Genomic DNA, 27,101 nt, shown 5'->3' on the forward strand with positions numbered 1-27,101 from the left:
GTTTCATTTCAGGCAGAAACAGGCCTTTTTTACTAGTATATATAAATCTTATTTAGTTACATTTTCTGTACTTTTTTAGAGCCCTGATACAGGCCAATAGGCTGAAACAGAGTCGTTTTGGGTCTCTTTTACTATTTTTTTTTTTTAATTTTTATTTATACTTTTGAATATAATTACAAGTATTACACTTGAAGAGAAAATCAGACTTAAATATTTCTGTATATTACAATAACCCATTAAGATATATAAGAAAAATTAAATGTATATAAAAGAAAAATTATAACAAAGTATATTGTAGTACTAGTCTTCTTTAGACCTTAAAAAGTGAGGGGGGAGTATAAACATTTTCAGGAGATAAATTAGGTATGAAATCAAAGAAATGCTTTGCACCCACACAGACTAATTATTCATATTCTCAATCTAGACATCAATTTGATCTCAGCTTCTTATCATTTATAAAGGACTTTAAGTGTTCTGGATCAAAAAAAATATATTTGAGCCCAGTATATTTTACCACACATTTACAGGGGTAATTAAGATGAAATGAGGCTCCTATAGCCAAAACCTCTTTCCTTAAAGTCAAGAAAAATCTTCTTCTATCTTGCGTTTGCTTTGTAACGTCCATATAAATCCAAATCTTTTCACCATAAAACTGAAGTTGGGAATTTCTAAAATATAATCGCTTAATTGCTTCCAAGTCTTGCTCAAAAATGAAGGAGGCAATTAAAGTCTTACGTTCCAAAATTTCAAATGAGGAAGATTCTAGAATATCCGTTAAGTTCAATTGTTCTTGATGTTTTTTTTCTTTTTCAATCTGTAGTTCCATATTTAAAGCTTCATCCGATTTTTTTTTTTTCATTATATAATATATTCGGTTAACTGGAGGAATATGTTCTAAAGAATACTTTAAATTTTCTATTAAATATTTCTTAAAGGCATCTAGAGGAGAAATCCCCATAAACACAGGAAAATTAAGAAAACGCAAGTTCAGTCTGCGATTATAATTTTCAATTTGTTCTATTTTCCTGTGCGTCCAATTCTTATCCTTAATAGATAAAGTTGAGAATTCTTGTAGTTTCTTTACCTCTTCCTTTATTTCGTTAGTTTGATTGTAAGAATCTTTTTTTATGGCTTCTAACGATTTAGAGAATAAATCAACAGTACTTACTAACGAGGCAATTTCCTCTGTTGTGCTGGTCAATTTGGTGTCGAGTTGTTGCAAGGCCTCCCAGATGCTCTCTAGGGTAACCGTTGTCGGCTTCACTAGTGGCACCTTGGGTTGGTTAAATGGGCTCAAAGAACCCGATCCTCTGCTGGAACTCATCCGCTCAGCGCCCCCTTCGGGGACACCTCCCTCATCGCTTCCCGACGGAGGAATCACCAGCTGAGACGGCGATCCAGTAGGAGGAGGCGGCGGATTGAGAACCGGAGGTGACAAAGAAACGTCTAGCCCCAATTCTCTCAGTTCTCCTACTGAGAAGACAGCAGGGCGTCCTCCGGTTTGTAAGTCTGGTGTCCTCACGACAAAGCTCTCAATAGTTCGTTGCGATGGAGAGGAGGTTCGAACTGAAGGGGTAGCAGTTCTTACCAATCCTTTACGTTTTGTGTGAGGCATATTGAAGAGCAGGAAAAACTTTTGACTCGCAGCGTTCACTAAGGGAGATATGCCGCGAGGTTAATGTGCCGCCATCTTGAAACTCCCGGGTCTCTTTTACTATTTTGAAGTTTGGGAAATAAAGAAGTTTGTTGGACACCATCTGCAAGAAGTTTTATTTTTTTCCTCTATTGCTTTTCGCCTGGTGCATCCCATCCGTGGAAGTTTTTCCCTTCTGTTTTGTGACGCTTTTCCTCAACTTCCGAAAAAGCGCTTTGTTAGCACCTTAAAACAAGAGCTAACCCAAAACTCCAGAACTCCAAAGCATGCTTACAGCATCCACAGGAACACACATAATAGTCAACTTTAGAGGGATTTACCTAAAGCAACAGAAAAAAGTAAAGACGCCGGATAGGTGACCACGCTGGCCGAAACTATTGCGTATCAGCAGCACCACTAGCTGTATGCTGTAGTGTCTCTAAATGCTTCTGTTGCACTTTGTATTGGACAGCTAGCGATTTATTACAAATCTACTTCAATGTAGAGGAATAGCTTAATGGTTAAAGCAACTAGCTGAGAGTGAGCAAAGAGATCTAGAAGTTGCTAGTTCAAGTCCCACTGCACCTTGCCATCAATAGTGCACAATGATACAAACAGCTATATTCTGCTACACCATCTAGCTCTGTCTCACAGCCAGTTCTAATACACAGCCACACCATCCATTCTTGACCCTCTCAGCAAGAAGATAGCTCTGGCTTAGGCACTGGACAGCTGATTTGGCTTCTAAGTCATATTTAGCAAGCTACCTTTTAGAGGTAAACGTTTGTTTGGAGAAGATCTAGAGAAGTTGGGTAAACACCCAGGGGATGCCAAGTCTCAGATATTGCCAGAGGATGTGTAAAGATTCTTTTAAATCCTTTGTCTCATCTTGAGTCCAAGTGCTACAGGCCAGGCAAATCTAACTTTCAGGGTTCCCACTTCAACAAAGACATACCGTATTTCATGCTGCCAGAAAGAACTGTGCTTCAAACTCCAGGTTGACCAATGCTTTCTGCATCTCCCAATGATGGGTTCTGGGGTCACTCCTTGAGTTTCATAATAGCAGGACGCCTCTCCAGATTCCATGAGGAGTGGGCCAAAATTACCTCAGACCAATGTGTCTTGGAAATACTAAAGCAGGGTTACAAACTGGAGTTCTGTTCTACTGTAGATTTTTTCTTGGAATCTCCATGCAAGCTCCAGCCACCTTGTAAACGCTTCTTCATTTATGCACAGTTGAATCTATCCCCAGTTGCAATTGGGGAATGGGAAGTTATTCCATTTACCTAGTAGTTCCAAAGAAGGGAGCTTCCTTCTACCTGAGTCAGTCAGAGTTTTAAAGGTTCAACATTTCACAATGGGAACATTGCAGTCTGTAATAGTTTCAGTCCAGCAGGGAGAGTTTCTACTTTCCCTACCAGATCCTGGGGTCTGAGAATATGTTTCAGTTCTGGGTGCAATGGCTTCTACCTTTGACATTCTTCCATGGGCCAGGTTCCACATCAGACCACTTCAGGGGTTCCTTCTCAGCTGTTGGTCTCCATCTCTCTTGGACCCTCCAAGCCAAACTCAGTCTCAACTGGTAGATTCAGCACATCCTTCCTCTGACAGTTCAGAAGTTCTCTTTGCAGGCAACTATCTGCAGCTTGTATGCTGCTAGGGTGTGCCTCAGCTGGGTGCAACAGATTTCAGATTCCTTCCAAAAGTCTGACAATCAACCTCCCCCTGAATTGCTAGATGTAGAGATGGGGCTGGCATATTTGGCAGGTTCCTTGTATGACTTGATTTGGGCATCAGCCAAGCAGATGTCTTTGGTGGTCACATCCTGTCGTTTGCTGTGGTTGCACCACTGGGCAGCAGGTGCAGCGCCAAACAACGGCTGGTTAAGCTCCCTTTTAAGGGCAAGCTATTGGTTGGTGAGGATTTTGTGAAGTTGGTAAAAGATCTGAGTGACTCAGAGATTCAGACTCTTCCTGAGGATATGTCTAAATGTTCTTTCCAGTCGGCTCAGGCTTGCCCTCGTTTTAAACATACTAGGCTGCTATCGTCCATGGCAGCCTAGTTTTAACCAGAGATACAGGTATCTTGGACATGTCGAGATACTCCGGATTTCTCCTGAAGGGGTGACGGGGCGCACAGTCCCGTCTTTTCTTCCTAAGGTGGTTTCTGCCTTTCATCTCAACTTTTGTTTCTTCCTGCTTCTTGACATTTGCCATGGGCTCCTATACTATTTGGAACTGACCAACAAGTTCCGTTGGTCAGATCATTTGTTCGTGCTTTGCTCGGGACCTCAGAAAGGTAATGCGATTGCAGCTTCCAAAACCAGGTTAGCTTGCTGGGTCAAGAAGGTTATCACGTCCGCATATTTACTAGCTGGTAAACCACTTCCAGCTGGATTCTGGGCACCTTCTACCCGAGCTGTCATGACTTCTGGGCGGAAGCCCGTCTGTTCTCCTTGGAGGAATAAGTAGAGCAGCGACATGGTCTTCCTTGCATATCTTCTCCAGACACTACTCTTTGGATGTCTCTGCTCAGTCGGCTGCATCTTTTGACGTATCAGTGCTATCCTCAGCAACTTCAAGTTCCCACCCTATTTCAGGACTGCTTTGCTACATCCCACAAGTCTCTGGATTCATCTGCTGCTGACGCTAAGGAATGAAAAATTATTTCTTATCTGATCATTTTATTTCCTTTAGTCGCGGCAGATGAATCCAGAGGCCCACCCTGTTTTTCAGGCAGTTCTTATCGGTTAATTCTCTCTGTTAGAACTTGTTGCTGCATTTTTATATTTTAGATGGACTGTTGATCGGTTTACATGTCTGCAGTTCATGGTTTAGCACTTTTCCCTGTGAGGAAGGAGAAATGTTATAATTCTTATTTATTATTATTATTATTTATTGCATTTGTATCCCACATTTTCCCACCTCTTTGCGGGCTCAGTGTGGCTTACAATAAGATATGAATAGTAGAAATACATTTGTAACAACTTGGATGCGGAATACATTGTGCAGAGTTGTGCGAGACATTCGATTATAATTAGGAATATAACAATGGGACATCAACATAGAAACATTGGGAGGTGACAGTGGGACAATTGATTACGGGATGAGGGATCTGAAGTGGATGTATGTTGCATTGATGAAAAGTGAGTATGGACTCTATGTGTTTTGGTTCTTTCCGTAAGTTTGTTCAAACAGGTAAGTCTTCAGTAGTTTTCGGAAGGAAGCTTGTTCGTTAATCATTCTTAGGTTGCGCGGTAGTGTATTCCAGGCCTGCGTGCTCATGTGGGAAAAGGTTGACGCGTGTAGTGTCTTGTATTTCAGGCCCTTGCAAGTGGGGAAGTGGAGGTTGAGGTATGTTCGGGATGACCTTTTAGCGTTTCTGGGTGGTAGGTCTATTAAATCAGACATGTACGCTGGGGCTTCGCCGTAGATGATCTTATGGACTAGTGTGCAAACTTTAAAAGTGACGCGTTCCTTAAGTGGAAGCCAATGTAATTTCTCTCGTAGTGGTTTCGCCCTTTCGTATCTTGGTTTTCCGAGGATGAGCCTGGCTGCTGTGTTCTGGGCTGTTTGAAGTTTCCTCATTATTTGCTCTTTGCAGCCCGCGTATTCTGTTTTCTTCAGCTTTGTTATGAGAAATACTAACTGACCAAGGAGCATTCCATCCTGTAAGATGCTGCAGTTCAGCGCTCTCTATCGCCACCTGCTGGTAGATGGTCACAACTCACAAGTCTCTGAATTCATCTGCTGTGACTAAAGGAAAGAAAATTATCAGGTAAGAAATAATTTTTCGTTAGTCTCTGTTACCCAACAATAAAGTTTGTGCACCACACTGCTTGTTTTGGACTTTTTTTTGTCACCTTTGTTGCTGTTGCTTTCTTTTTTTTTTTTTTTAAGGGGATCATAAGAACCCAGATCCGTTTGTCATCCCTCGGTGGGACAGTTAATACAGTGCACTCCATTTAAGTGCACATCAGATAAGCACATGCTCTGTTTAACTGCATGCCGTACTTCGGTGCCGTTTTTGGCGCCATCAATTTCTATGGGGGACAAACTTCGGTTTAGTGCACCACTGATAAGTGCAAAAGTCGCTTATATGCATGGATTCCTCTGCAGGAAAGACTCCGCATAAGCGCACGCACGGAATTTGGAAGCTGATTGGCGCGTGACAACCAATGAGATTTCAAATTTATCGCCCCCTAACTGCCACAGGCAGAATAAGCGAAAGAATATTGTAAGAGTGTACACTGGAGTCATTGCGCAACTGTAAGACTTTAACATTGGCTGAACGAATAGAAGTTCTTAAAAAATTAGAAAACAAAGTCAAGCATCTATTGCTAAAGAATATGGTGTCAATCCCAGTCAAATTTCACATATCTTGAAGCAGAAAGATCAGCTTCTGGAAGACTGGCAAAACAATACAAAACGTAAATGGGCGGGAAAAGCTGAGGATGTAGAAGATATTCTTTGGTGGTTTTCTCAAGTCAGGAACAGACAGTTTCCTGTCAGTGGTCCACTGCTTATGGAGAAAGCTAATCAGCTAGCTGAAAGTCTTGGACTAACTGTATGCAAAGCCACTGTTGGATGGTTGGAAAGATGGACGGAGAGGAACAACATAAAATTCAAGAAACAGCATGGTGAAAAACAAGACGCTGATGACTTTAGTGCTGAAAATTGGTTGTCTCAGTTCTTCCTACCATCTTGAACGAGTTTGCACCTCGTGACATTTTCAATGCTGACGAAAGCGGTCTCTACTGGCGAGCGATTCCTGATGGAACACTTGCATTCAAACAAGCCGAAACTACAGGAAGTAAAACGTCGAAGGACCGACTGACGATCCTCCTTTGCTTCAATATGGATGGGAGTGAGAAGTTGGAACCCCTCATCATTGGAAAGAGCAAACAGCCCGTTGCTTCAAGAATGTAAAGCGACTCCCTGTGTTATACGAGCCTAACGCAAATTCTTGGATGACTGGGGAAATTTGGAAGCAGTGGCTAAGTTAGACACTAGAATGTGGGCACAAAAGCATCAGATTTTGTTGCTTTCTGATAATTGTGCTGCACACAGTGATGATGTCAGGCTGTCTAACGTCAAGGTGGTCTTCCTGCCACCAAACACTACCTCTCTGATCCAACCTATGGATCAGGGCATAATAGTCAATTTCAAACAACATTATCGGGCTCTTGTGCAACGTCGTCTGATGAGCGTTATGGATGACCAGACTGGCAAGGATAAATGTGCTGTTGAACTGGCTCGTAATCTATCACAGTTGGATTCCCTACATATGCAGAAAGATTGGATTCCCTACATATGCAGAAAGAAGCCTGGAATCATGTTGCACAGGCAACCGTTGTGAACTGCTACAAGCGGGCAAGCTTTGTTAGGGATGTGGAGAGGGACGAAACAGATGCAGCTGTTGCAAACGCATCAGATGAACAGGCTATTGACATCCCAGCCGGTGTTACTGAAGAGGAGTTTCATCACTATGTAGCTGTTGATTACGATCTACAAACAGCTGACGACAGCACTGATGTCCAGATATGCGCCTACACACAGGCAACAGCTGATAATGAAACAGATGATGAAATTAGCAGCAAGGCTCATGCTGACAAAATTCAACAACTTCCTGTCACTTTTGCAAGAGCGCTGGAGAGTCTTAACACCTTGCAGGCCTATCTGGAGGCCACTGGATGTCAGTGCTATGACAGTTTTTACCGTCTGGCAGACAGTCTATGGAACTCAGACACAAGAGTGTACAGAGGACTATGACTGATTACTTCAAGTAAGCCTAATGTCAGTTAACGGAGACTGTATAACATCAGTTAACGGAGACTGTATACTGTACATATAATCGGTACTGTACATATGTTTATCAGATGTCAAGCTTCTTTGGGTCACAACGGTTAAGTGCATGCTCCGGTTAACTGCATGTATTTCTTTGGTCTCAGACCCTTGCACTTAAGCGGATTGAACTGTACTATCATATTACTTTTGAGGATGGGGTGGGGGAGGGTAGGTTACAGGAGTTATTTAGTTCACCAAAAAGTAATATTAACTTTATGAAAGTTGTTTATTTTGGTGTTTTTCTACTAATAAAGATGGAAATAAAGGTGGGGGGTAGGTGGGGATTGCAAAAGAAATCTTAAATATATCTGTTATGTAATATTGTATCAGTTGATATAGACTTGTGCTGTCTTGATGTAAATGCAATATTGATGTATTTTTTTTTTTAATGAAAAGATTTAACATAAAAGCAAAAAAAAATCTATGGGGGAAAAGGGTGTTATACTATTTAAACTAGTTAGTAAATAAAGCTAGCTTTTTTTTAAATCAAACTGATTTTATCAATAAACCTACAGTTTCTCTTTTATTCCAGTCTGTAAATCAGCAAAGCACAGAGCAAAACATAATGTTCACTTAACCAGAGAGAGGTCCTTTTCTCTTTGAACTCCTCAGAAAACGAGGTTACCTGGCACCTTTTCTCTGTATAGCTTTGATTCTAAGGGGACTGCTTCAAACAGCTCATTTGATAGTTAACACAGTAATCAGATTGCCCTAGGGACCACAGTACCTTAACACCTAATTCAGGTCAGAAGCACTGCTTTCTCTCCTTCTGGCAAAGAGCAGAAAATAACTTTTTTTATTTTAAGTCAGAACTGTACGAGTGTTGGAGCTACTAGGATTTGTTATCAACTACCCAAAATCCCACCTGCTTCCCATTCAAAGATTTGGAATTTGATTTGATATAGGCCCCCTTTTTACAAAGCCATGCTAGCGGCTGCCGGTGCGGTAATTACAACACAGCCCATTCAAAGTGGATGGGCTGTGTTGGCATTGCTGCGTGGCTTTGTAAAATGGGAGGATAGTTACTTAATATACCACTTAATACTTTGAAGTTTTAAAGCAGTTTACAAAATTTACAAATGTATCAAAATTAAGTAAACAACAAAATTAACAAAAAACTAAAATTAACAGATAAAATTACAACTTTTACAAAATTAACAGAATTAACAATGTAGCAAATTAGAAAATATAACACAAAAAACTAGAATAAATATCTATTCTGACTCCAACAAATGCTTGCTAAAAAAATCCAAGCTGTTTCCATGTGAGTTTTTATGTATGTTAACCTGTTACCTGCTTTGGATAAAGGCAGGCTATAAATAAATAAAACTAGAATAGCCAGAAAAATCACAGACATTAGGAGGTAAAGAATTTCATAAGGAAGGTCCTGAGTAACTAAAAGCTCAATTACGTGTAGTGGTAAGTAGTGGTAAGTCTTATAACCTAAAGAGATGGAAATTACAAAAGAGAGTGCTGTGAAGAATGCAAAAGGCGACAATGATATTGTTTAAATAGTCTGTTGGTCAAATACAGTGGTGCTTGCATATGAAAACCATGCACAGTATTTTAAATGTTATCCCTGCTAGATCGGTTCAGGCTCAGGCCCTACTTCCAGATCAGCACACAGATGTCCTAGTCTACCAGAGCTAGCAATTAATGGTTCAGCTGACGTCGAGTTTGTCAGTCTACATGGCCTCTACTGGCCATGTGAAACCCTTGACACTTCCCCACTTGAGACTGGCCAAATGGACTCTAACTTCCTAATGATGATAAGCCATTAGAAACCTGGCAGATGCCATCACCCCTGCATTGCAATGCTTCCTCTTGTGATGGACAAGTCAACCCAATATGACAAAGGGACTTCAGTTCCAAATTCTTCCTCCCCAGAAGACTGTGCAACTAATGCATCCAGCTGTGGTCGGGAGCTCAGGTAGATGGGCTCCACACTCGGGGTCAAAGGTCTTTCCAGCAGACTCGGTTGCACATAAACCTCCTGGAACTAGGAACAGTATGGAAAGGTCTAAAGACTTTCAGAGATTGGCTGAGTCACAAAATTATTCTTATTGAAACACACAACTAGGTTGCAATGTGCTATATCTACAAGCAGGGGAGGCACGGGGTTGTACCTCCTATGTCAAGAAGCAGTTGGGTTGTTGACTTGGACACCCAAGCATGCCATGGTGCTCGGAGCTACTTATCTGACGGGAAAGAGCTAGTGCCTGATGGACAGGTTGAGCAAGGTGATGCAACTACATGAGTGGTCACTGAACATAGGCATAGCCTGGGAGATCTTTCAAGAGTGAGGCCACCCCCTCATGAATCTCTTTACCACTCATTTGCACAACAAAGTCCTTTGGTACTACTTCAGAGAGACCTGCACAGGAATGGGGTTTCTGTGGGGATAGAAGCAGTTCTGCGGGGATCCCGTGGGGATCAGAAGCAGTTCTGCGGGGTTCCTGCAAGGATGGAAACAATTCCTGCAGGATTCCCATGGAAGTGTAAGCTGCACCTGCGCCAGCCTCTCATCTGCCGAGTACTAAGTTCTTTGAGTTCTGTCTCTCCCTATTCTTCCTACTTGCTTTAACAGCACAAATGCAGAAAGTCATCCATTAAGGAGGTGGTAGAGGCACAAATGATGGTAGAATTCAAAAAGACGTGGGATGAACACAGAGGATCTCTAATTAGAAAACGGAAGTTATAAAAAACCTAACCTTAAATAGCTGCATGTGTGTGTATATGTCGAGTGATGCTTAGATGGTGACTCTGGCTGTTATGAACTAGAGCCAACACCGAGCGGACTTGTATGGTCTGTGTCTCACATATGACAATCTCGTTTAGGATATGCTGGAAAGGGCAACTTCAGTGGCTGGAACATGAGGACGCTGCTGGACAGACTTACAGTCTGTGTCCCACAAATGAGAAGATGAATAGATTGGAGTGGGCTTCGATGGCATCATAAGGATAGGGCCGGATAGACTTCCATGGTCTGTGTTCCAAAAACACCAAAGAAAGACCATAATCAAGTATGTAATATCACACTTGTTGATTTAATCATGAATTGATAATGAGTGTGACTATTGGGCAGACTGGATGAACCGTTCAGGTCTTTATTTGCCATCACTTACTATGTTACTATTAATCCTCTTTGCTAATGGGTTGATAAGAAGACCTCAGCTCTGTCACCTGACCTACTGGCGTGTGCATGTGGTTACTTCTCAGCACACAATGCCAGTAAATCAGAGACAAATCTTACATGTGCGCACCAGAGTGTTCCAAGTTCCAGTGTTCGTTCCTTCCTTGCCTGCAGTGCTGTGGCTCAAATCCAGAGAGAGAGACAGAGAGCAGACTGGAGTTTTCTTTTATGTACTATTAAATTCTTGCAGGGATGGGTGGGGACGGGTTAAATTCTTGCGGGGACGGGTGTGGATGGTTTGGGATGTGTTAAATACTTGCGGGGGTGGGGATGGGTAAGATTCCAGTGGGGACGGGTAGGGATGGGTTCCAGCAGGGATGGGTGGGAATGGGTAAGATTTCTGTCCCTGTGCAACTCTCTACTTCAGACTGGGATACATAGTGAACTAGATTATGATGCCTTCTTCATTCATTGGGGAACAGGTCATCTGAATGCATATCTTCCCATACCTCTTATAGGGAGAACTTTGTTGAAACTGAAGCAGGATGGAGGGACCGTGATACTCTCCCTACTGACCAAAGCAGATCTGCTTCCCTCTGCTTCTGGAGTTATCATCAAGAGACCCATGGAGACTGGAATGTTTCTGACCCTCATAACCCAGAAAAAGAGGTCACTTCTGCATCCCAATCCCCAGTCTCTAGCCCTCAACAGCTTGAATGTCGAGAGATTAGAAGCTGATTCTCTTCAACTGCATGAAGGTGTCTCCCATGTCCTGCTTGCTTCCAGGTGTCTTGTGGGAGGGCAGAGCCCTAGATCCTTTTTCTTGTCCTACACATCTTGAGTAGGGAGGTGTGGTAGCAGTGTTAGTCCAGATTCAGACAAGGATAGAAGGTACTCGAGCAGTTTTTGTGTAGGACAATCAATAGAAATAAAACAAAATAAAACATGGAAAAGAAAATAAGATGATACCTTTTTTATTGGACATAACTTAATACATTTCTTGAATAGCTTTCTATGAAAAAATAGTAATAAAAAAGGCAAGTGCATTTTTATAATACACCACCGCAATTCACAAAACAAAAGGAGCAAGTTCCCATATGCCATCTTTTTCTTTTGATGTAGACACAGAAAAAAAAAAACAAAACAAAAAGATTTTAAATGCTCCCAGGTTTCTACTACTACTACTACTACTATTTAGCATTTCTATAGCGCTACAAGGCGTACGCAGCGCTGCACAAACATAGAAAGGTTTCAACCTAATTCATGTTTAATGTGGGATATAAATGTCATAAATAAGTAGATAGATAGAAACTGAATGTTGAGTACCTGATTCTCACAACATGTTGTCTGTTGTAGTGGCCCTTTACCAGAAGAAAATAAAAACTCTGCACGAACATAACAGTGCTAGGGTGTCTCTCTAACCAGCCCCTCCAAATGACAGACTGATTACAAACATCGATATACAAGAAACCCACAGACAAATGCAGCTACCTCCACAACTCCAGCTTCCACCTTTCACATACAAAAAGATCCATTATTTACAGCCAAGCCACAAGATACCACCGTATCTGCTCTGACCCAGGGGACAGAGACAGACACCTCAAAACCCTGACTGCATCCTTCAAACAGAAAGGCTACAACCCCAAAATAATCTCCAAGAATATTGCCTCCTCCCTCATAACACCCAGGGAAAATCTGCTACAATACAAAGAAAAAAAGCCACAGACAGAATCCCCCTTATAGTGACATACAACCCAGAGCTGGAAAAATTAAGAAAAATCATAAGAGATCTGCAGCCTCTACTCCAGGAGGATGAATTACTGAAACAGATATTCCCATCCCCACCAGTGCTGGCTTTCCGACAGCCACCCAACTTAAAACAGAAGCTAATTAGAAGTAAGCTCCCAAAACAGACTCAAAAAGAAAGGAATGGCACACATCCTTGCAATATATCCAGCTGCAAACTATGCCAAATATCTCACAGGACCCCACGATCATTCACAAAGGAAAAATATCAACATTAAGGAATCTTTCACATGCTCATCTTCCAATGTGGTATATATCATTCAGTGTAAAAGTGCGATGAAGGCTGCTACATTGGAGAAACAAGTCAGATGCTAAAGAAGAGATTTAATTTACATAGACATATGAAAAATGCCAGTACAAACAAAGATGTCACGCCTGTGGGACAGCACTTTACAAAACCAGAACACTGTACCAGTGATTTCATGGTAAGGATCCTGAAAGGGAACTTTAAAACAATACAGGAATGTAAGACCTTTGAAGTCAAAATGATTAAATATTTTGACACTCACCAGAGAGGACTTAACAAAGATCTGAGTTTTCTAGCCCATTGCAAAGCATAAAATTGTATTGCTTTGTAGATTGTAGTGCTTTCCTGTCTCCCTGACTCTCACCTACGCACCCCCATCCTGTTAGACTGTCACTGAAATGCTTTGATGTTTCACTCATCCCCTGTCTCCATGCATATAGACTGTCACTGAAATGCTTTGATGTTTCGCTCACATATACTGTCATCTACCAATATTTGCTTATTTCCGATCTGACGAAGAAGGGCAACCTTCGAAAGCTAATCAAGAAATGTATTAAGTTATGTCCAATAAAAAAGGTATCATCTTATTTCTTTTCCATGTTTTATTTTGTTATCTATTGATTGTCCTACACAAAAACTGCTCGAGTACCTTCTATCCTTGTCTGAATCTGGACTCAAAATCAACTCTGCTAGGGTTTACCTTGGTGCAGTTGTCGCTTACTATCAGCATGTAGAAGGCAAGTCTGTCTCTGTACAGCTTCCAGTTGTCCATTTCATGAGAGACTTGTTATTGCTCAAGTCCCCAGTCAGACCTCCCACAGTGTCATGGGATCTCAATGTCATTTTCACCCAGCTGATGAAAGCTCCATTTGAGCCACTTGATTCTTGCTTCCTGAAGTTTTTGATCTGGTAAGTCTTATTCTTAGTGGCAGTCACTTCAGCCTGCTTACAGGGTCAGTGAGCTCCAGGCCCAAGTGTCTGATCCATCTTACAAAAGACTTCATCATAGTACAGTCATTTTGCATGCATCCTGAGTTCCTTCCTAAGGTAGTGTTGAAGTGCCTCTTAACCAGCCAATTGTTCTGCCAACATTCATCACAGAACCCTATGCCTGTCTTGCTTGAAAGCGCACTGCACACTTTGGACTGCCCTTGACAGTCCATTCAGCTTATTGTTTGTTTTAACCCTAACAGGATGAAAGCAGCCAATGATAAATACACTTTATCCAATTGGCTGGCACACTGCATCTTCTTTACTTATGCCAGACTGGTATGACTCTGGAGCAGCCATTCCAACCCAGTCCTCAGCCACACCTAGTCCCATCGGAAGTCTCGTCAGCCATTTTAAAAGAGCAGATAGGAGAGGATCAGTGCTGCGGCAGGGGGTAGGAAGAGTGGGGATCTTTCCTGCCATGAAGAATCCACTAGACCACCAGGATGCCTCGAGCTGTGTGCCAGGAGGGCACTCAGGGTCAGAGTGGAGGTGGATGGATGGAGTATGGATTCAGGAATCGGGATGGTAAAAAGGGTGAGTCTCTGTTTCCCTGTCCTCATTCTGCCATCATTGCTGTACACTCAAAGTGAACAAACCTATGAGCAGTTGCATCCACGTTGTCGGTCTTTATTGTTGTTGGCATTTTTATTTCATGTCCCTTAAGTTGTCAAACATGCCAGCTTATATAGCATATGGATGTACACAGAGGAAGTATAATGACAGAATAACTTTTCATATATAGAGCAGTAATTTGTTATAAATTGGAATCAGTCTGTCATTTGGAGGGGCTGGTTATAGAGACACCCTAGCACTGTTATGTTCGTGCAGAGATTTTTTTTTTCTTTTGGTAAAGGGCCACTGAAACAGACAACATGTTGTGAGAATCAGGTACTCAACATTCAGTTTCTATCTACTTATTTATGACATATCTCACATTAAACATGAATTAGGTTGAAACCTGGGAGCATTTAAAATCTTTTTTTTTTTTTTTCCTGTGTCTACATCAAAAGAAAAAGATGGCATACGGAACTTGCTCCTTTTGTTTTGTGAATGCACTTGCCTTTTTTATTACTACTTCTTCATAGAAAGGTATTGAATAATTAGGGAAGGGCTTCTTTCATGCAGAAGTTTTTCCAGCATTAGTCAAAATGTGCCAACATTGTCCTGTTCAACTTCACCAAACGAGTAAATTAGCTGTTATGTGATTAACTATGAACCGCACTCTCAGTGTAAGGGGGGAAAGTCTCATAATGTCACTGTGCTTATGTCCTATATTATTGCTCATCATCTGGACATACTTTAGCATTCGTGACTAGTATAATCACTGACAAAAACCCCAATCTCCTATGTTTTAAATGCCAAAGTGCAGTGGTTCAAATCTTGTGCATAACACATTAAAACTTTTTTTGGCTTTTTTTTCTCCTTGCTTTGAACTATCATTCACAAACAAAATTGTGCTTATTATGGCGTTCACTGAGGGACAGTCACTTATCTGCATAATGTAAGCATTCTCCGGATCCCGACATATTCCTCTTTCGCTTGGGCTTTGTCAAGGGATCTGGATTTGTTGCAGATTTGTGTCCTTCTCACTCCTAATTCAGGTTGCCACAAAAACAAAAAAGTTTTAATGTGTTATGCACATGATTTAAACCACTGCACTTTGACATTTAAAACATAGGAGGTTGGGGTTTTTTGTCGGTAATTATACTTAGTACATAAGTAATGCCACACTGGGAAAAGACAAAGGGTCCATCGAGCCCAGCATCCTGTCCACGACAGCGGCCAATCCAGGCCAAGGGCCCCCTGGCGAGCTTCCCAAACTTACAAACATTTTCTACATGTTATTTCTGGAATTGTGGGTTTTCCCAAGTCCATTTAGTAGTGGTTTATGGACTTGTCCTTTAGGAAACCGTCTAACCCCTTTTTAAACTCTGCTAAGCTAACCGCCTTCATGTTCTCTGGCAACGAATTCCAGAGTTTAATTATGCATTGGGTGAAGAAAAATTTCTCCAATTTGTTTTAAATTTACTACACTGTAGTTTCATCGCATGCCCCCTAGTCCTAGTATTTTTGGAAAGCGTGAACAGATGCTTCACATCCACCTTATCCACTCCACTCATTTTATATACCTCTTATCATGTCTCCCCTCAGCCGTCTCTTCTCCAAGCTGAAAAGCCCTAGCCTCCTTAGTCTTTCTTCATAGGGAAGTCGTCCCATCCCTGCTATCATTTAATTGCAATTCGCTGCACCTTTTTCCAATTCTACTATATCTTTCTTGAGATGCGGCAACTGGAATTGAACACAGTACTCAAGGTGTGGTCGCAATTCTAGTCGCCACATCTCAAGAAAGATATAGTAGAATTGGAAAAGGTGCAGCGAAGGGCGACCAAAATGATAGTCACGAATTCTAAAGTATGTCCAGATGATGAGCAATAATAAAGAGAACAGGAGTAGCCTCCACAGGAAATAAAGACGAACAGCAAAAGTAGAGGCTGACAAATGGACAAACCAGCTTGGGAGATATGAAAAAGCGTTTATTGAGCCACGCTTTTTCATATCATCTCCCAAGCTGGTTTGTCCATTTGTCAGCCTCTACTTTTGCTGTTCGAGCAATAATATAGGACATAAGCACAGTGACATTTTGAGACTTTTCCCCTTAACACTGAGAGTGTAGTTCATAGTTTGTTTATTTGTTACATTTGTATCTCACATTTTCCCACCTATTTGCAGGCTCAGTGTGGCTTCCCCTCCCCCCAAGCTCTCCATTCCTCTCTCACCCCCTCATGTATCTTTTGCCTCTCTCCCTGTAGCTCTCAGGATGTCCTTTGCCTCTTTCCCTAATAGTTCTCACCCCCTCATGTGTCCACTGCCCATAATCACACAACAGCTAATTTACTCATTGGTGAAGTTGATGACTTATTGGAAGTTTAAGCCAGTTTTCCTTTGAAGTAATAAACATTGTCCAGTTCAGCCGCCAAGTTCATACAAAGTTAATTATGTTCAGTAGAAAATAAATCTATTGCCTCAGGCTGCTTTCTATGTGAATATTCATTCCATCACTGTTTCATTATTGCTACCAAGTATTACATATTAAGGGAATTTGCTTTAAACTTTGTTTTAATTCATTTATCCAGTCCATATCCAGTCCTTATGTGCACATGGTTTTTCTTTTTAATCCCAAAGGTGAATTCTAAGGGTGGTTGAACAATTAGCTATAAACTGTGTTTCTGTCTTTACTTGTTTTGGAATTTGGACTGTTTTGAGGCCTGTGCTGAACTGTATATCTGCTGTCTTAGCAGAGTATGAAGAAAAATGATTTATGTTACTTTTACTAGTATTTTTACTGCTTATAGAATCTGCTTTCTTGGGGGGCCAAGGAGACTGTGGCATGGCAAGGGCTTGGTGGCTGGGAGCTGGATGGAGGAGATTACTTGCAGTGGGGGCGGGCAGCATTCCCACAGGGACAGGTTAGATTCTGGCGAGGATGGGTGAATTTCTGTCCCTCTGTAACTCTCTAATTCCTATCCAGTAGAAATCTACCAATATTTAGCGGTAGCCACCCTTCAGCGCTGCAGAGAATTGAAACTGCTGACAGGTTTTGCGGTCTCCAGGCATTTGCTATCATTGAAAACATCCATTTGTCTTGTATTCTATAAAGAGGTTAAGCTGTGTCAGCTTCGCTCCTTATTGGAGGAAGCTCAAGAATTATTTCCTGATCTTGATGCCACCCCACGGGTATCCGTTTCTCAGAACCAGTGGTGGGCACTTGTGACACCTAAGCAGCAGTGTTGTTACAAAGAACAAGAGATTAAAGCATCAGCAATTGGATACCAGACTTCCTGAGGCCCCAGCGACTTTAAATATCTAACCATCAGTTGTGGGTATTCCGAACTATCCGCAGGGTCACAACTGCGAACACTTCATTTTCCAGTGTACCAGCAACAGGATTCTATGCTGCAGTTCTTGTGGGACTTGATATGGGAGTGTGGATGGTGGGCTGCACGATGGAATAGCGATAATATTTGTAATGTTACTCTTTGTGATTTGCTCATGCCTTTGATTATAAGCTGACCTTGAGTGGGGAATGTGTCGTGAAGGGAAGGAGAGGAGGAGCTAGATATGGGGAGGGACAGAAATAGGAGAAGCTGAATGGGGAGGGTGCATAGGGACTGGAACACAGAAGTTGAAATACAGGGAGAGGGACACTGAAGGAGCAGATGATGGACATGGGGAGGGAGGGGGAAGAGATGTCAAAGGGACAGGAGACCTTCGAAAGACAGGGAAAATCAGAGAAAAGCAGAAAAAAGGCATTGAAACCAAGTCAAATGCTGAGACGACAAAAGTAGAAAAAGGTATTTTATTCAGAATTGCATATTGCATATTTTGAATATGTGAGCTTTGGAAAATACTCATTTTCTTGTTATCTACAGCAGATGAATCCAGATACTTGTGTACTGGGCCCATCTACCAGCAGGTGGAGATAGAGAATACTGAACTGAAGTGTGCCTCCAATATAGGACGGTTTTGCTTCTGGGACAATTAGTATGTTCTCTATCTCAATTTGCAGTGAACGGGCTCTCACAAGCTCCTGGTCTCATCCTCAGCTTTAGCTCCTATTCTTGGTTTCCAGTTCAGTTTTTTGCCTTCATATTTCTCATTGCTATGTGGTCCCTTGTTTATTTGTTGAAGGAAGAGGACAGGTACAAATCAAAGCAGGGTATACACAAAAGTAGCACATATGAGTTTATCTTGTTGGGCAGACTGGATGGACCGTGCAGGTCTTTTTCTTGCCGTCATCTATGTACTATGTATGTCTGATTGCACGTTATTCTGCAACACCCATTCAATTATACACTGCCTTGAGTGAATTCCTTCAAAAAGGCAGTAAATAAATCCAATAATAACACTAAGGGTAAACAACTGTAGACAAGCAAGGGCAGATAAAAAATGAAAAGGGACATCTATACAAACTACACCCCGCCCCCCTATCCCTGGTGCTCTCCCAAACTCCACCCCCTTGCCTCCTCCCTAGAAAAGTACAGTAACTGTGCCTACTGAAAAAAAGCACTCACTGAGAAAATAGCTCCCACAAACTATAGCAACCCCCAAACAAGTGAAATTATAAATATTAAAAGCCTTCACTAGACACTCTAGAGTAAATAGAGGGGGGGTATTCGTGTTACTGGTAGATGGAGGATTGGGGATTGGGGAGGGTTAGCACAGGGTTGTTTGCTTTGGCATGCTCCTACTCACACCTGTTGCATAATGTTTCTGTATTTTAATACTTGTTTGAACAGCAAGGAGGAGATGGGGTCAGTGGCAGTGGGAGAGATTCAGAAGGGAGGGTTCCCAGGGGATATCTATTGTTAATAAAATATTGTTCTGTTTTGCATCGGTTATAGTTTATTTTCAACAGAAATGTTTCAACATAAGCCTATTAATTAAGGATTGAGTCTGGGGTGATGTGGGAGTTGAAGGGTGGGTAGAAATCAAATAAAGCTTTTACCTAGTTTTAGGACGACTTACGACCTGAGCAGTAATTCAGATCTGATGCTACAAGGGACTTTCTGTACTGATCTCGATGCCCAGTGAGATCAGGTGGAGGGCTTCTCCTTTTTTCACTAACCTCCTCTAGCAAATAAGTAGAATTCCACTTGGCGCTAGCATCTTCAATGAGCTGGCTACACAGGTGCACCTGCTTCTGATACAGTTATGTCCATTCTTCACATTCAGGATAAAAAAGAAAGAAAAAGCATCTGTTTCTCAGCACTTAGTGATCAGTTGCTTCATGACAGAGATGCTGTTTTCCCTTTCTCCCCATTCCTAGGAATGTTATTACCAGGTGCAACAAGTATACAAGGATCAGATACCACCTCCCCCACACCATCATCCTTCACTTCTGTAACCATGTTTTCCCCTGTTGTCTCTTATGAAGTAACCAGGAAGCAGTTCTCTCTCTTCAGCCTAGCTGTCAGTTCTCCATCATTGCCCTTATTTCTGCTTAGATATGGGCCAAGGTATAACCATCTTTCATTACCTGGGTGTCCAGCATAGCCTATCTGGATCATGCTGATGTGGTTTCTTTGCTATACCCCATCTTGCCCCCAGCAAGAAGTTCCCCCCCCCCCCCAACAAGCCCCCTGCCGGGGGGGGGGGGGGGGCTGGAGGTTTGGTGGATCTCCAGCCCCCCTAAATCCCCCCCCCCAGTGGAGGCCCCCCCAAACCTCACCCCCTGTACCTTGAACAGACAGAGTAGGGAGTAGCACTCTTTCCTCCTTCCAGCACGCCTCCAAAATGGACGCCCCCTCTCCTGCCCAGTGCATCTCCCTGTATGGTAGGGAAGCCCCACCCATCACATCACCATTTTGGAGGCAGCGCTGAAGGAGAAGGGAGTGTACTTCCTCCTCCATCTCTTCGAGGTACGGGGGATGAGGTTTGAGGGGGGGTGCACTCTTGATTACCGGGGGGAGGTCTTCTAGGGGCTTCTGTCTGCCAGGGTTGGGATGGGATCCTCCAGCCCCTATGTTTGACAGCTCTGGGCTTTTTATTTTTTTTTTCACAATCCTCTCACAGGATGATGAAAACTAATAGCCCGCATAAATTTGCATTCTTTAGTTTTGATCATCAGGGCTTACTTCCCTGCGTTCAGACATTAATTTTTTAGAGCTGTTTTGATCAACGGGGGAATTTGCTCATTGGGGCCTGAGGAACCAATGCAGAAAAGCTTGTAGTCCTGCGTTGGGAAAGTTTGAGCATGTGGCTTCTACTTTGAGTTGAATGCCAAGCATGCAGAAAGCCAATGGCATGCAAATTCATGCATAGAAACTGCAGCTATTGGGGGGAGGGAGCATGCAGAGACATGTGTACAAAGGTTTTGTGGTAAGTGCAGTTGTGTCTTGTGTGCATGTCCAGACAAATATTAAATGTCAGAACACATTGGTACTTTTCTTTTGTGCCTAAATATGAGCCTCACAAGTATTGCTTGCAAATAGATTTTTTTGCAAGGCTTTATTAGGCACAGAAGAATAGGCACAATGAATGCTTTAGGTTTTGTTCAGACATGTGCAGATGCCTGTTACCTCTCATCTGTCTTTTGAAACTTGCAGGGGCTCCTTCTGTTTGCAAAACAAGACGAACTGTTAGTTAATCTCAAAAAACATGGTATAAATGCCCTCCCTGGAACTAGTGAAAAATTCTTGTGGTAACCGCGTTTCAAAAGCCCGTGTTTACCTCCCTGCATTGCTGGCGGAATACTCAGTGGCCTCATTATCATTCTTATTAATGCAATGTGTGGCCATGTGTTCCGCACAAGTTAACACCCACACACAATTCCTCTCCGCATTGCAGCGCGTTGCACTCGTGTCCAGTCTGCAGTAATCACTTGGTTAGTTCCACGGTAGCTTTCTTCATCAGCCTTGAGAAAGGGAAATTGGGGGAAGGTGCTGTCAGTATGAAGATATATTAGTATGTTTTTATATCCAGGTAGCAGACTAGCCAAATTTTTTAAACCATAAAAGTGTGTCTTTTGGCTGTTTGTGGCTTATTCTTAAATTACTTTTCTTTATGTCCTTTATATATATCAGTTATTTTTTATGGGGGGTGAATGTTTAAACATCTCTGGAGTAAAGTTTGTTCACTGTGTCTATACCCAATTTTATATATGATTTTCAAAAGCATTCTTATTATCTAGTCTGTTCATGTGTCTATACACCGGTATTGAGTTCCATTCACTCTGAACAAATTTAAATGAAATTTGGTAGGAGAGGACTGTCAAGAATGTAGCTCATCTGCCAAATTTATCAGAATTTATTCTTGTAGAATGGGCGTTGATTAATTCATATAGACAGGAGCTGTGATAGGAGTGGTTGACAGAGCCAATCACACCAGCACTAAAGTTTGACTCTGCAGCAGTACCAGAAGCACATTCAAATCTCAGGGACTGGGATTTTTGTGCATCACAAGATTAGCACGGCCTGCAAATCTTGAAAAAATTGGTAATGCTGCTCAGTAGAGTTAACTTTAGTGGAAGGAGAGGCCAGCTGTAATAAGGAGAGGTAAAGGGAAAAAAAAGGGATTGTGATGGAATGGGAAAAGGAGGAAAAAGAGAGAATGAGACCTGGATTTGGGGAATAGGAGAAACAATCAGAGACAGGACTAGTGCAAGGGTGTTAGATGCCCTAGTTAGAGAATGACACAGGGACAAAGTTCTGTCCCCGTTCCTACCCAATCCCTGTGGTCTCTGTCCTCATCTGCAGAAGCATCAAACACTTATGATTTTATATTTATATATTTTTTATTAAAATATAAAAAGGAACAATTTGCTGTGCAACAGTTGTTTATAATTCACAAATAAAAAACAATAATAACAATGAGCAGCTATAATCCCACCCCTCTACCCTTCCAACCCCAACAATAGCTGGCTTCTACTACCCCAAGAAACCTAATCCACCCTTTTAAAATGTCCAGGGGTACAAAATACAGCCCACTCTGTATGCCCTAGTAGGGGAGAAATATGCCTTAAGAAGCACTGTTAAAATTTTTAAATCTGTGGATGAAGTAAGTCATCAGCAATCTCAGGATTCAGTCTAAATCTCCTCTCTTCCACAGTCCTTCATACAATAGAAGATGTCTTCTTAGACGATGTACTGCTAATTTTGCTAGTTGTGGCCAGCATGTTTGCTTATTTTTCCAAGAAAATCAAAATATTGTCGTCTGCATCACTGAAACATAAATAACAGTCCAGTTCATTAACAGGCTTCGAAGTAGAAAATGACAAGGGGGGCAAAGTTTGCACTTTGTCCCTGTCACCACAGGCTCTGTCCCTATCCCTGTGGGATCTCTCTCCGTCCCCTCAGGCCCCATCCCGTCCCTGTGGGCTCTGTCCCATGTCATTCTCTAGCGCTAAGTAAACGTTCAGCCTTGTAGCCCCTCATTTATCATTAATGTTATAAAGTTCCCCCACACATAATTAACTTAGAAATGATGATTCTCTGAGGACAAGCAGGCTGCTTGTTCTCACATGTGGGTGACGTCCACGGCAGCCCCTCTGATCGGAGATCTTCACTAGCAACAACGTTTGCTAGCCCTCGCGTGCGCATGCACAGTGCACATGTGCGACCGTCTTCCCGCCCGAACGCGAGCATGCTCGCCAGTCTTCTTTTTTCCGTGGCTCAGGACGGCTGTTTACGGTCGTTCTGCACTTCAAGGAGACCCCTCGCGCCTCTTTCGCCGCGTTCTTCCGTTCGGAAGTGTCCGGAAAGTCTTCCGTCGAGTTCTTCGTCTTGTTTTAAAAAAAAAGTATTTTTTTCTGCTATTCCCAGTGTTTTTCCCAGTTTCCTTTCGTCGTCAGCAGCAGTCTTTTTTGGCCGCCCGTACGGGTTTTTCCCTTGTTTTGGTGCCTCTTTTTGTCACCATTGCGAATTTTGATTTCTCTGGCGTGATTTTTCTGCCCATGTCCTCGAAGCCTGCCAGCGGCTTCAAAAAGTGCACCCAGTGCAACCGGACGATCTCGCTCACTGATAGGCACGTTTCGTGCCTTCAGTGTCTGGGGGGCGGTCATCGTCCCCAAGCCTGCACTCTCTGTCTTTCGCTGAAGAAGTGGGCTCAGTGGAACCTCTTGTTCGGAGCCTCATCCAGTACGTCGACGCCTGCGGTACCGAGGTCATCGGTGGTATCGATGTTGTCGGAGGGTGCATTGTCATCAGGAGCGCAGGTTAGGGCTGTCCATTCCCCTGCTGGTAGTGATGAGCCCTCGAGTAGGTCTCCGCCTGTCTCGAGGGCTCCTGCGGTACAGGCCCCCCGGGATCGACCTGTTTCGGACCCGGCCCCGAGGAGGCATTTGGATTCAATGTCCTCTTCTTCGGTATCGGGAGGTACCGGTGACCTGCTTTGTGCGAAGGCAAACAAGCACCGGCACCGGTCGCCTTCCTGTCGTGGTACCGAGGGCTCCGGGTCGCCGAGGGATTCGGCACCTGCTAAGCGTCGACACCAGGAGGATCACTCACCCTCCATACAAGAGGTGTCGATGCGCTCTATGATGGACAGCCTGGTACCACCTCCGCGGCCCGGACAGATTCTGAGCTCGTTGCCGGTACCAGACCCCTTGCCTTCCTCGACAGCCGCTCTGAACGAGAGCCTCCGAGCATCCTTCCAGGGATCCTGGAAGAGCTGTTACGCCCTTTCCGTTCTGGTACCGGGGGTGCTTGCGCCGCCAGTGCCGTTGAGAGAGGTGACGGCTGGCTCCTCGCACGTGGCGAGGTCTCTGGTCCCTGTACCGCTTGCGGTGCCTGCATCGGCGGCCTCCCAGGCTGACTCCCCGACGACTTCGATGGAGGGAGGCTTCATCGCCGCCGGTGCGGGAGTCTTCCTCTCGACGTACCCACCATGGCCATGTTTCCACGGAGTTGAGACGGGCCCGGCTCGGACTGCAGTTCACGAACTGGTGTCCGATACCGAGAGTGAGGCTTCGTTGCAAGCAGAGGAGGACACGAGATATTTCTCTGACGAGGAGTCTTGCGGTCTTCCCTCTGATCCTACTCCCTCTCCTGAAAGGTAGCTTTCTCCTCCTGAGAGTCTGTCTTTTGCGGCCTTTGTCCGGGGAAATGTCTAGGGCCATTCCCTTCCCTGTGGTTACGGAGGAGGAGCCAAGAGCCGAAATGTTTGAGCTTTTGGGACTATCCTTCGCCACCTAAGAAATCGTCCACTGTACCCATGCATCATGCCCTCAAAAAGACATTGCTGGCGAACTGGACGAAGCCGCTAACTAATCCCCACATTCCCAAGAAGATAGAATGGGACCCATGGGGACCCAGAGTTAATGCAGACTTAGTTGCCTCATGACTGTGGGGTGGTGAATCTGGCCCTTAAAAAGGTCAAGAGTTCTAGGGAGTACGCTTCGGCACCCCCCGGGTCGTGACTCTAGAACCTTGGACTCTTTTGGGCGGAAGGCCTACCATTATGCAATGCTCATTTCCAAAATCCAATCTTACCAGCTCTACACGAGCATTCATATGCGGAACAATGTGCGGCAGTTGGTGGACAAGCTCCCTTCTGAGCAGGCCAAGCCTTTTCAGCAGGTGGTCAGGCAGCTGAAGGCGTGTCGTAAATTTCTGGCCAGGGGTGTTTACGATACTTTTTGATTTCGCGTCCAGGGCCATTGCTCAAGGTGTGGTGATGCGCAGACTCTCGTGGCCTGTATGCCTCCAACCTTGGAAAACAGGATCCAGCAGCGGATCACGGATTCTCCTTGCCAGGGGATAATATTTTTGGTGAAAAGGTTCAAACAGGTGGTAGAACAACTCCACCAGTGGACACCGCTTTTGACAATTCTCCCACCGGCCGCCTTTAGCATCTACCTCATCAGGTAGACGTTTTTTAATGGGGGAAGGAGGACTGTTCCCTATTCTACTAAGCATAGGTACAATCCTCCCCTCTCACCATCCTGCTGCCCAGGCTAAACCCCAACGCGCTCGTTCCCGTCAACAGCGTGCGCCTCAACAGGCCCCAGCAGCTCCCCAACAAAGCAAGGGACGAGCTTTTGACTGGCTCCAGCAGAGCATAGCCGAAATCAAAGTGTCCGTGCCGGACGATCTGCCGTCGGGGGGGAGGTTAAAATTTTTTCACCAAAGGTGGCCTCTCATGTAACAAAACAAAAACTTCCGACCAGTGGGTTCTCTAAATAGTCCGGCTGGGATACCCCCTCAATTTGATTTCAAAACCTTCAAATTGCCCACTGGGAGCTCAGTCCTTCAGCTTCCAGCACAAGCAGGTACTTGCAGAGGAACTCTCTGCCCTTCTCAGTGCCAATGCGGCGAGCCCGTGCCACCGGGGCAAGAAGGGCTGGGATTCTATTCAGGTACTTCCTTGTGGAAAAGAAACAGGGGGGATGCGTCCTTCCTAGACCTAAGGGTCCTTTTCAAATTTCTCAGCCACAAAAGGTGCTGACGACGGATGCGTCTCTCCTGGGGTGGGGAACTCATGTCGATGGGCTGCACACCCAAGGGACTTTGTTCCTTCAGGAAAAAGGTCTGCAGATCAACCTCCTGGAGGTTGCGAAGCGGGTCTGGAATGCTCTAAAGGCTTTCAGGGATTGGCTGTCTCACCAAATTATCCAAATTCAGAAGACAATCATAGTAACATAGTAGATGACAGCAGAAAAAGACCTGCATGGTCCATCCAGTCTGCCCAACAAGGTACAGTATACAGTCTCCATTAACTGACGTTATACAGTCTCCATTAACTGGCATTAGGCTTACTTGAAGTAATCAGTCATAGCCCTCTGTACACTCTTGTGTCTGAGAGTTCCATAGACCACGTCTGCCAGACGGTAAAAACTGTCATAGCACTGACATCCAGTGGCCTCCAGATAGGCCCGTTCGGTGTTGAGACTCTCCAGCGCTCTTGCAAAGTGACAGGAGGTTGTTGAATTTCATCACCATGTGCCTCGCTGCTCATTTCAGCACCTGTTTCATCATCAGCAGTTGGCCTGCGTGTAAGTGCATATCGACATCAGTGCTGTCAGCTGTTGTAGATCGTAATCAACAGCTATGTAGTGATGAAACTCCTCTTCAGGAACACGGCTGGGATGTCAATAACCTCTTCATCTGATGCGTTTGCAACAGCTGCATCTGTTTCGTTCCTCTCCACATCCTTAACAAAGCTTGCCCGCTTGTAGCAGTTCACAATGGTTGCCTGTGTAACATGATTCCAGGCTTCTTTCTGCATATGTAGGGAATCCAACAGTGATAGATTACAAGCCAGTTCAACAGCACGTTTATCCTTGCCAGTCTGGTCATCCATAACGCTCATCAGATGATGTAGCACAAGAGCCCGATGTTGTTTGAAATTGGCTATTATGCCCTGATAGGTTGGATCAGAGAGGTAGTGTTTGGTGGCAAGAAGACCACCTTGATGTTAGACAGCCTGACATCATCACTGTGTGCAGCGCAATTATCACGAAGCAACAAAATCTGACGCTTTTGTGCCCGCATTCTAGTGCCAAACTTCTTTAGCCACTGCTTCCAAATTTCCCCACTCATCCATGAATTTGTGTTAGCTTCGTATGACACAGGAAGTCGCTTAACGTTCTTGAAGCAACGGGGCTGTTTGCTCTTTCCAATGACGAGTGGTTCCAACTTCTCACTCCCATCCATATTGCAGCAAAGGAGGATCATCAGTCGGACCCTTAACATTTTACTTCCTGTATTTTATTTTATTTTTGTTAAATTTGTACCCCGTGCTTACCCACTCATGGCAGGCTCAATGCAGCGGGCAATGGAGGGTTAAGTGACTTGCCCAGAGTCACAAGGAGCTGCCTGTGCCGGGAATCGAACTCAGTTCTTCAGTTCCCCAGGACCAAAGTCCACCACCCTATCCACTAGGCCACTCCTCCCCCTGTAGTTTCCACTTGTTTGAATGCAAGTGTTCCATCAGGATCGCTTGCAG

The 27,101-nt window shown here is 43.7% G+C and overlaps 1 protein-coding gene across 1 annotated transcript in view; it reads left to right on the forward strand.

Annotated features, from left to right (window-relative positions):
• Window positions 1-27,101, forward strand: part of JARID2 (jumonji and AT-rich interaction domain containing 2) — a 538,197-nt gene that overhangs the window by 234,953 nt on the left and 276,143 nt on the right.

The sequence above is a fragment of the Microcaecilia unicolor genome, chromosome 1 (assembly GCF_901765095.1).
Source record: "Microcaecilia unicolor chromosome 1, aMicUni1.1, whole genome shotgun sequence".
In the NCBI taxonomy this organism is placed as follows: domain Eukaryota; kingdom Metazoa; phylum Chordata; class Amphibia; order Gymnophiona; family Siphonopidae; genus Microcaecilia; species Microcaecilia unicolor.